Here is an 11,665-nt window from a genome sequence, read left to right as displayed (position 1 = left end):
GCGCCACTTCCGGCTTTTTTTTCTGTTTATGTGATGCTGAGGAATCGAACCCAGGGCCTCAAGCATGCAAAGCAAGCACTCTACCACTGAGCCACCTTCCTAGCTCTCTACAAATTCTTAATTGGTATATTATTTAGTTTACTTTTAATTTCAATTTAATTTTATGGTAAAGGTAATGTACAGAGGGGATATAGTTACTTAAGTAAGGTAATGAGTACATTTATTATGGAAGGAACATTGTTATCTGTTCCATTGATTTTTTTGAACACAAAAAACCTACTGATGTTTTTCCTGTTGTTATTGACCAATGGGTATTTTCTTTCTTTGTTCTTGCATTTTTTATTATAAAATTGATATACAGAGGGTTTACAATTCCTTAAGTCAACTAAAGAGTACACTTTATTATCTAAATATCAAATTTTGAACTTATTTTGTTTTGTTTCTTTAGGGTAATTCTTTTTTCAGAGTTGTAGGATTAGTTAAGTTAGTTTTGCATAATTTTAACACATGTAAATTATTCAGACATATATTTTGCTTTCAAAATAGTTAACATGTGAATATGTAAAAAATTATTTTCTTAAATTTTATATGGTTGGTGAATTTAAATAAATTTATTTTGTTATAGTCCTAAACATATTTGTCCATGTAACAAATACTGATTTTCAAGAAACACATACTTTATTTAAAAAGGATTTATTACCTGGTCAGTTTTTAGAAATATTTGTACTTGAATTAAAAAAAAAATGTTTGAGCTGGGCATAGTAACTTGTGGTTTCCATTTTCTAACAATGGTGAGAAGTGTAAATAGGGTTTGTAATTCGGGAGAGATGGAGAAATTATGAGACCTTATCATAAAATTTCCAGAGTGAAATGATTAGATATATAGCATCCCTAGCAAGATATAGAGCACTTAGTTATCATCTTCTAAATCTTGAGTTAAAACACCAGTAACATCAATCTTTTGTCAAACTAAAAGGACACATGTTTCAAAATGTGTATTATTTAAAACTTGTTTGTAAAATTCTCATGTCTTTTATTTCTTAATTTTCAATTTACTCAATCTATAAGAATCCAAGTATCTTGTGACTATTTTATTTCTACTAAACTTTTAAATAGTATGAGCAATATTATGATTTCATATATTAAAATACTTTTACTATTTGTGATAATTTCCTCTGTTTAATATGATAATAACAATATTCCAAATGTGTGTATGTGGTATGTGTGTGTGTGTTTATGTGGGTTTTGTGTGTGTGTGCTTTGTGTTTACTTTGCAATGCTTGGGAGATCACACAATTGCTTCACATATGTTAGGCCAATGTTTTACCACTGAGCTATACTGTCTAGTTATAATATAAATTGTATTTTAAATTATGACTTTTAAATTTTCATTCCTAGTGTATTTTTTCAAAATTATATATGATAAAATGTGATCCATCTTCTATCCACGTTACCAATTGTTATTTTTATTCTTTCTCTTATTTCTTTGGAAATAAATTATATTCCTATTACAATATCTTAACATTGTAGCAGCTCTATACAATGCTTTATTTTCTATTTTATTTTTCCCATGTTATCTGACTTTCAGTCCAAACTATCAGGTGGATTAAAAAGAAACTAGATTCAGGACACTTTATTTTTCTCCTTGTCTTCTCTGAAGTCTTTCTGGTTTTTGAAACAATACCAATGACATACAGCTCCTATGTGGTCCACCATTCTTCCTCCTCTCACTCTCTTCTGCAGTACAGCTCAAGTCGTTATCATTCAGCTTTATTATGCTGTAATGTTATCTAAATCTTATCTTATTCCTAAATTAATTTTAGTTACATTGAGCAGTCTCTAAAGACATTTTCTATATATAATATCAGGGGTTTGTATTTTCACAAGGTGTGAAATATGAGTGACTATCAAATATTTAGATATCTCTGTAGAGTATTGGTCCACCTGCTCAATAATCTCGTATGTAAATTCAAGGAATACAAGTCAGTCAGAGCAATCTTGTAAAATGGTGTAGCTTGAGCCTTCATACAAATTTGAATAGTGTTACCATGGTTAGTAGTGAAGACAACATAGTTCAACTATAAGAACAGACACATAGAATAAGGTAACAGATTTATCAAAAATAAATTCTTAGTTTTATAGTCCACAGATTTTGAAAACAATGCTATAATTTTATGAAATAAAAACAGAATCTTAAATGGTTGTATTGGCACTATTGCCTCGCTAGATTTAAAGAATGATCTTAGACTACTGCCTCAATCCTTTGTTTGTTTGTTTGTATGTCTGTCATGGGGTTTGAACTCTTGGCTTTTGCGCTATCCATGTGCTCTTCAGCTCAAGGTGAGCACTCTACCGCTTGAGCAACAGCAAAACTTCCGGTTTTGTAGTGGTTTATTGGAGATAAGTGTCTCATGGACTTTCCTGCCCGGGCTGGCTTTAAACCACGATCCTCAGATCTCAGCCTCCTGAGTAGCTGGGATTACAGGCATGAGCCACCGGCACCTGGCCTATCTCAAACCTTATAAAGAATGATTATCAAATTAAATGTGAGATGTAAAAACCTATAAAACATAAATGTAAAAATTCATGACATTGATCAGTAAAGGTTTCTAAAAATTTGACATGGAAAACAGTAGCTAAAGAAAAGCAAGAACTGGATTATATCAGTGATAACCTTTCAAAATTGAAGGGACACTATAACAGAAATGAAAACATATCTAATAGAGGGCACACATTTGTTACTGCTCTAATGTTAATGCTACAATGATTCTGAAACTTAAGTATTTTTATATCTTCTAATTCTATATAAATTTTTTCCTGAATAGGATATTTCTTTAAATAACATATGTAAATTAATAGTCAATAGGAGGAGCATATGAAATAAGCTCCTCTTTAGTGTCTAAGAAATAATAAAAAGAAAACTCACTAGTATGACCATAATATAAAAAGAGGACGCAAAATATAGTAATGCATTTGTGGAGAAATTGATAAACTTCTCGTAGAGATCAATTTGTAAAATATTGCAATCATTTTAGCAAACAAGTTTTAAAGTCTTCAAAAGGTGAAAGAGAATTGTATAGGATCCAGGCATTACACTTCTATGAATGTATTGAACAGAAGTAAAAAACTTCTTTGGACAGAGAATGTAGTTAATTGACAGTGAACTTGAATAGTATGTGTGAGACCCTGGAAATGATCCCCAAAAACAAATTTTGAAAAGACACACTATAGAGGATATATGCTGGGCAAATTCCGGTAACTGAATTTTATATCTATTTAAATGTCTGTTCTAAAATTTACAGCATTTCTATTTGAAGAAATGCAAGTTTGTGAAAATTAGGCTTTGAAAACCTATGAAGTTGCAATTCACTTCGAAAGCACTAAAATGTATACAATAAAAGGTGATAATATAGAGTTCCAGGAAGATGGCGGAGGAAAAGCTGGAATCTGAAGAAGCTCTCACATAGAAAGTAGTTTTAGAGTTCCAGTGAACAGTCCTAAGCCAGAGAATCACACCAAGTGTGCAATCACAGGACAGAGAGTTAGGCCAGAGAGGGAAAACCCAGGCAAGGAGACACATCTGAGCACTTGCCAGCAGCCGCGTCGGCAGGGGCAGCGAGGGTGACGGAGACCACAGGGCACCATACATGAGCCACAGAGATCACGAGACAAAGGAGCCAGATGCAGCTGGCGAGCAGACTCTACTCAACACCAGCAAGGACCAATAGGGAGCAGACATCTTCATCCTGCATTTCGCAGACCAGAGACTACCCAGGAACCAAGACTCGGTGTGAGTAGAAGTTTGATGGCCTCGATCCTTCTCAGGGAGCAGAGGAGGGAAGGCCAACTCCCCCCCCCCCCCAGTCCGGAGATCTCCATCTTGGATACCGACAAAGCTCAATGGAGCTGCTAGCTCCAACTCAGGCCTTGGAATAAAACGAGTCATTTAGCAGGTCACAAGTACTTAATGGCAGCGTGACCTACCAGACTCAGCTCCACCCAGGGAAAAGTCACCCAGCTCAGGCACCAGCCCTAGGAGTGGCTTTCTTCACTGGGTAATCAGAGCGAGAGGCTGCCCCTCCCTCTAGCAGCATCAACAATAAATTGAAATTCAGTAAACAGAAACCCTGAGAATGGCTCCAGGCTGGGCTCTGTGAGTTTTTCACAAACTAGACCCAGGGAAAAGCTACTGCTTGTTGAAATGCCTCAACTCTACCCAGAATCTAGCCTCATCACTGCATCCCCCTCTATTGTGATTCTCAAAGCAGATCAGCCTCCCATTAAACTAACCTGGAAGGAGGATCTCAAAATCCTGGGTAAAGCAGAGCATTTTTCTGCCTGTTCAAACAAACTGACTTAAGAAACCAATTAAGCCACAGGACCACAAGCAGACCAGAGTCTCCAACAAGAGGCTGGTTACAGACACAAGGGAGATACAGGATTTTTCCCACCCCTCCCCCCAAAAAATCAAAGAACATTTTTTTTTCTTCTTTTTCTTCTTCTACTTCTTCTTTTTCTTTTGGTACCTTATATAAAAAAATTTTCTTTTCTTTTCTAAAACTTTTTATAATCTTTAATTTTTGCCTTTTTTGAAAAAAAAATTGTTTTCCAGTAACTTTTTTTTCCTCTTATAATTTTTATTTTAGGGGTACGTGAATGTGCGTTTTTCTTTCTTTTTTTTTTGTCTTCTTTCTCTTTTTTTTTCTTTTTTAATTATTTTTTTGTTTTTTGATTAGCTCTACTGAACTTCTGATCTTTTTTTCTTCCTTTCTTATCCTTTTCACCTTTTCCTCTCTTTTGTTCTTCTTTATGTGACTTAACTCTTGTCCTGCACATCCTCAGATAAACCCGTAATTAATTAGTAGACCCTATACCCCATTGTGTACACACTTAATCCACAAATTTATTACTCAATTCAAAACCTCTGAGACTTAAATTCCAAAATAGCAGTACTACTTCCTTATACCTATATAATATTATAAGCATTTTTATTTTTAAGTTTTTCACATCTCCTCAATGTCCCTCCTCTTCTCTCATTATTTTCACTTTCTTCTCTAAATAGATTGTTATCGATTCTACATAATATTATTAATTTTTACTTTTCTATTTTTTCTGGTCTCTTTTCTTTTCCTATTCCCTTTCTTCTTTTTTTCTCTCTCTCTAATTTCATCCTACCCAACTTATTTCCTGCATTGAAATTAGGATTTGGTTAACTCTCCCTATGCCTCCCCACACCAATCTATTCCTATTTTTTACCCACATCTCTCCCTAACCCTAATAATTTCTGGTTTTCCAAATTCTCTGCGGTTCAAGGCCCTTTAATATATAGTTGTTAGATGTTGTATAGATGTATCTGTTGAACTAGATTGTATCTGTAGACTATTGACTGTACAAATTCAGACTTTGGTTGATGGTTGCCTTAAGAGAGTGTTTGAGCACAAATCTGGTGCTACTTACATCTCAAATGGGCAGAGTAAGCCAGAAAAACACAAAAAAATGGCAAATCCAGGTATATCAACTCCCAATCTTGATAATCAGGGGACAGAACAGATAATGAATAATCCAGAGGAGAGTTCCCAAATAGCTCTACAAACACTGCTGGCAAACATGATAAATGAAAAGATGGAAAGCATACAAAGGACTCTGTATGAGCGTGATACGGAGAGAGAGGAGGCAATCCAAAAGTTTATACAGGAATATCATAAGTGTGAGGAAGCTACTCAAAAACTGATACAGGATTTGTGTGAGCAGCTTGAGAATACTCAAAGAGAAAGGCAGGAATGGCATGAGCAGGCTGAGAACACTCAAAGAGAACTGCAGGAATCCCACTAACAGGAGGAAGCTAATCAAAGAGTAATGCAGGAATCAAAAGAGCAGGAAGAGAATACACAAAGATCACTAAAGGCATTCATGGAATCCATTAACAAAGAGCTGAAGGAAATCAGGGGGACCACAAAGGGAATGCTGAATGGAACCCAACAGAAGGAATGGGAGTCCAAGGAAACCATAATCAATCAACTAAGTGATTTGAGAATAAACAATGAACACCAAATTATGGAAGTAAAGAAATTCATACAAGAACTAAAACAGAGCTTCAACAAAGAATTTGAAGTCATCAAAGCTGACCAATTAGAAGGAAAAGAGATCAAAAACAATGTAGAAAGTCTTGACAGCAGGTTAGACCATGCAGAAGATCGAATCTCAGGGATTGAAGAGAGCCTAGATATAATAGAGCAAGAACATACAACCATCCAAGACAAGTCCAAGAAATATGATAGATTTATCCAAGACTTAGAAGACACCATCAGAAGGCCAAATCTAAGGATAATGGGTGTAGAGGAGCCCCTAGAAACAGAAGTTAACAGCCTAGGAAATTTGTATAACAGGTGCTAGCAGAGACCATCCCAAACATAAAAAAGATAGGCCTATTCAGATACAAGAAGCTTTTAGAACCCCAAATAGACCAGACCAGAATAGGGCATCCCACTGTCACATTATAATCCACACAGGATCAACTCAGACCAAGGGAGCGATCCTTAAAGCTGTCAAGGAGAAAAGATTAATCACCTATAAATTAAAACCAATTAGAATCACCTCAAATTTCTCAGCAGAGACAATCAAAGCAAGAAGAGCCTGCAATGATGTATGCCATGCCCTAAAAACTATCAACCAAGAATACTGTACCCAGCTAAATTCTCCTTCATAACTGAAGGCCAAATAAAAACCTTCCATAGCAAAGAAAAATTGAAACAATACATCTCCACCAAACCACTCCTACAAAAGAATCTTAAAGATGTCCTAAACATAGAAAACCAACAAGACTACAATAAAGGTCAAGAAATTGCACCCAAACTGAGAATCCAAGAAACATAGGAAGAAGCCAGTTTGCGCAGCCACCAAGAAGGTGGATGACATGACAGGAACTCCCAAATACCTCTCAGTCCTTTCTCTTAACGTTAACGGAATGAACTCTCCAATTAAGCGACATAGACTGTCTAGTTGGATTAAAAAACAAGACCCTTCTATCTGCTGCCTTCAGGAGTCACATCTTGCCCATAAAAACAAACACATTTCCAATGTTAAAGTTGGATGAAAATCTACCAAGCAAACGGCCCCCATAACAGGCGGGAGTTGCAATCCTAATACCAGATAAAATAGACTTCAAATTAAAAGTAGTGAGAAAACATAAAGAAGGTTGCCACATACTCATTAAGGGATCTCTCCTTCAGGAGGATAATACAATTCTAAATATTTATTCACCAAACAATGGAGCACCCAAATTTATCCAAGAAACACTAATTTCCCTCAAATCCCATATAACTCCAAAGACATTAATTGCTGGGGATTTTAACACACCACTCTCCCCACTAGATAGATCAACTGGGCAAAAACCCAACAGAGAACCACAGAGCTAAACAGCTGTATAGATCAACTAGACTTAACAGACATCTACCGAACATTTCACCCAGCACCATCAGAATACACATTTTCCTCAGCAGCACATGGAACATTTTCTAAAATAGACCACATTTTAGGCCACAAAGCAAACTTGTGTAAATTCAGAAACATTGAAGTTATATCTTGCATTCTTTCTGACCACAAGGGAATAAAATTAGAACTCAACACCAAAAGCCACCCAAGAAAGTCCGGTTTCACATGGAGGCTTAACAACACACTGCTGAATCACAAGTGGGTCATGGAAGAGATTAGAAAGGAAATTCAAATGTTCATGCTATTCAACAAAAATGAACACACAAATAACCAGCTCCTCTGGGACACAGCAAAGGAAGTACTCAGAGGCAAGTTTATAGCTCTGAACTCCTACATCAACATATTGGAGAGATCTGAAACCAACAATTTAATGACATATCTAAACCTCCTTGAAAAAGAGCAGCAAGATAAACCCCAATCCAATAGCCAGAAAGAAATAATTAAAATTAAATCAGATTTAAAGGAATTAGAATCCAAAAAAACTATAGAAAGAATCAACAAAACAAAGAGTTGGTTCTTCGAAAAAATTAACCAAATTGACAGACCATTAGCAAATCTTATCAGAAAAAGAAGAGAACACACCCAAATTAATTAACTCAGAGATGAGAATGGAAACATCACCACTGAAAAAACCAAGATTCAGAACATTATAAGGGAATACTTCTCAAAACTTTATGCTAATAAGTTTGAGAACATGACAGAAATGGACCTTTTCCTGGCAAATATTGACCTGCCAATACTAAACCAAGATGAGTTAATCCATCTTAACAGGCCCATATCAAGCATTGAAATAGAAACAGCAATAAGAGATCTCCCAGCTAAGAAAAGTCCAGGACCAGATGGTGTTACAGCTGAATTTTACAAGGCCTTCAAAGCAGAGCTCACACCAATTCTCCTCCAACTCTTCAATGAAATTGAAAAAGAAAGTTCACTCCCGAACACATTCTATGAAGCCATCATAACCCTCATCCCAAAACCAGGAAGGTACTCAACAAAGAAAGATAACTATAGACCCATTTCTTTGATGAACATTGATGCATAACTTCTCAACAAAATTTTGGCCAATAGACTTCAACAATTCATCCAAAAAATCATACACCACGATCAAATAGGATTCATTTCAGGGATGCAAAGCTGGTTCAATATACACAAATCAATTAATATTATCCATCACAACAACAGGAGCAAGAATAAGAACCACATGGTTATCTCAATAGACACAGAAAAAGCATTCGACAAGATCCAACACCCCTTTAACATGAAGGTTTTAGAAAAATTAGGAATCCATGGAACATTCCTCAATACAATAAAGGCTGTATATGACAAACCTACAGCCAGCATTATACTTAATGGTGAAAAACTAAAGCCATTTCCTCTTAACTCAGGAACAAGTCAAGGATGTTCACTCTCTCCACTTCTCTTCAACCTAGTATTAGAATGCCTAGCTACAGCAAAAAGACACGATGCAGACATAAAGGGGATCCAAATAGGGAAAGAAGAAATAAAACTCTCCCTCTTTGCAGACGACATGATCTTGTATTTAAAGAATCCCATAGACTCCACTCCCAAATTACTCAAGCTGATTCAAAACCTTGGCAAAGTAGCAGGTTATAAAATTAACCCCCCAAAAGCAATGGCTTTTCTATATGCCAACAATGAGAAAAGTGTGCCTGAAATTAGGAAAGCAACTCCATTTTTAATAGTCCCACAAAAAATAAAATACTTACGAATTAACTTAACAAAGGAGTGAATGACCTCTATGATGAAAAGTTTAAAATCTTGAAAAAGGAAATCAACACAGAACTTAGAAAATGGCAAAACCTCCCATGCTCCTGGATTGGAAAGTTTAAAATCGTGAAAATGGAAATACTTCCCAAGGCTATCTACAAATTCAACGCAATACCTATCAAAATTCCACCCTCATTCTTCAAGGAAATAGAAGAGGCAATCCAAAAATTCATATGGAACAATAAAAGACCCCGAATAGCAAAAACGCTCCTCAACGAAAAGAACACTGCTGGAGGAATATCAATACCAAATTTCAAACTCTACTATAAAGCCATAGTAATCAAAACAGCTTGGTATTGGCATAAGAACAGACCTCAGGAACAATGGAATAGAATTGAAAACCCAGAAATGAACCTACAGACCTATAGCCATCTAATCCTCAATAAAGGAGCTAAAACTATAGAATGGAACAAAGACATCCTCTTCAGTAGATGGTGCTGGCAAAATTGGTTAACTACTTGTAGAAAACTAAAGCTAGATCCTTATATATCACACTGCACCAGAATCAACTCCAAATGGATCAAAGACCTCGATGTCAAAACAGACACTCTGAAAACATTACAGCATGGAATAGGAGAAACCCTAGGTCTCCTTGGCTCAGGCCCGAAATTTTCTGAGTAGAGACCCGGAAACAAAACATATCAAAGAAACCTTGGACAAATGTGATTGCATAAAGTTGCAGAGCAACTGCATGGCAAAGGACATAGCTAGCAAGATCAATAGAAAGCCCACGGATTGGGAGAAGATCTTTACTAGCCATACAACGGACAAGGGTCTCATATCTAAAATATATTTGGAACTCAAAAAATTAAATCCCCCAACAACAAATCCTCAAAGAAACAACTGCCCAATAAATAAGTGGGCTAAAGACTTAAAGAGAAACTTCTCTGAAGAAGAAAGAAGGATTGCTATAGACACAGGAAGAAATGCTCAACATCCCTATCCATAAATAAATGCAAATCAAAACAACATTGAGATACCACCTCACTCCAGTTAGAATGGCAAAAATCATGAACTCTAACAACAACAGATGCTCGAGGGGATGTGGACAGAAGGGAACCTTACTTCATTGTTGGTGGGAATGTAAACTTGTTCAACCACTTTGGAAAGCAGTTTGGAGGTTCCTCAAAAGACTTCACATAGAGGTCACCTATGACCCAGCAATCCCACTTTTGGGCATTTACCCAAATGTTTACAAACAAGACCACACTACAGCTACCAGCACAACTATGTTTATTGCAGCATTATTTACCATAGCTAAGATATGGAACCAACCCAGATGCCCTTCCGTAGATGAATGGGTCAAGAAAATGTGGTATATATACACAATGGAATTCTATGTCTCCATCAGAAAGAATGACATTGCCCCATTTGTTAGGAAATGGAAAAACTTGGAAAAAATTATATTAAGTGAAGTAAGCCAGGCCCAAAGAAACACAGGTTCCATGGTTTCCCTTATTTGCAATATCTAGTATGTGTATGAGTCCAGCAGAAAAGGTCAGATAATGTGATGTTAGGAAAATGAACCCTTAGTATTTTAATTTTTTTTTTTTCATGCAAGTGTTTCTAACCCATTTATAAGATTATTTCTTTGTTGCTTGGTATCCCTCCCCCACAGTTTAACCTCCACTTTCAGTACATTTGATGTCCGTATAACTTATGGAGGAGATGGGGAAAAACAAGTCGTTTAAGGATTCTGGTGGACCTGTGGCAACAATGAGAAGTACAAATTGTCATGTCAAAAACGAGCTTAACAATGTCGGTGGGGAGGAGAGGGAGGAAGGATTGGGTGGGGGTAAGGGGGAGGCTGGGAAGGGAGGTGAAGAGTAAACAAAGGAGGAGGCTGCAATGTTTGCTAAGAAATGTATGTGTTATCCTGCCAATGTAATTGCAACCCCTCTTTACAGTAATTCACAAATAAAATAAAATAAAATAAAAAGCGGTAAAGGTCAGATAATGTGATATTAGGAAAATGAACCCTTAGATATGTATTTTAATGTTTTTTTCTTTCATGCATGTGTTTCTAACGCATTTATAAGATTATTTCTTTGTTGCTTTGTATGTCTCTCCTCCACAGTATAACTCCCGCTTTCACTATATTTGATGTCAGTATAACTTGTGGAGGAGATGGGGAAAAATAAGTCGTTTAAGGATACAGGTGGACCTGTTGCAACAATGAGAAGTACAAGTTGTTATGTCCAAAACGAGCTTTACAACGTCGGTGCGGGGCGGGGGGGGGGGGGGAGGATTGGGTGGGGGGGAGGGTGGAGGCTGGAAAGGGATGTGAAGGATAAACAAATGAGGAGGCTCCAATGCTTGGTAAGAAATGTATGCATTATTCTGGTCATGTAATTGTAACCCCTCTGTACAGTATGTTCACAAATAA

Source organism: Dipodomys spectabilis, unplaced genomic scaffold, assembly GCF_019054845.1.
Source record: "Dipodomys spectabilis isolate Male_0828 unplaced genomic scaffold, ASM1905484v1 ptg000454l, whole genome shotgun sequence".
Classification (NCBI taxonomy): Eukaryota; Metazoa; Chordata; class Mammalia; order Rodentia; family Heteromyidae; genus Dipodomys; species Dipodomys spectabilis.
Note: the sequence above shows the minus strand (reverse complement) of the source record.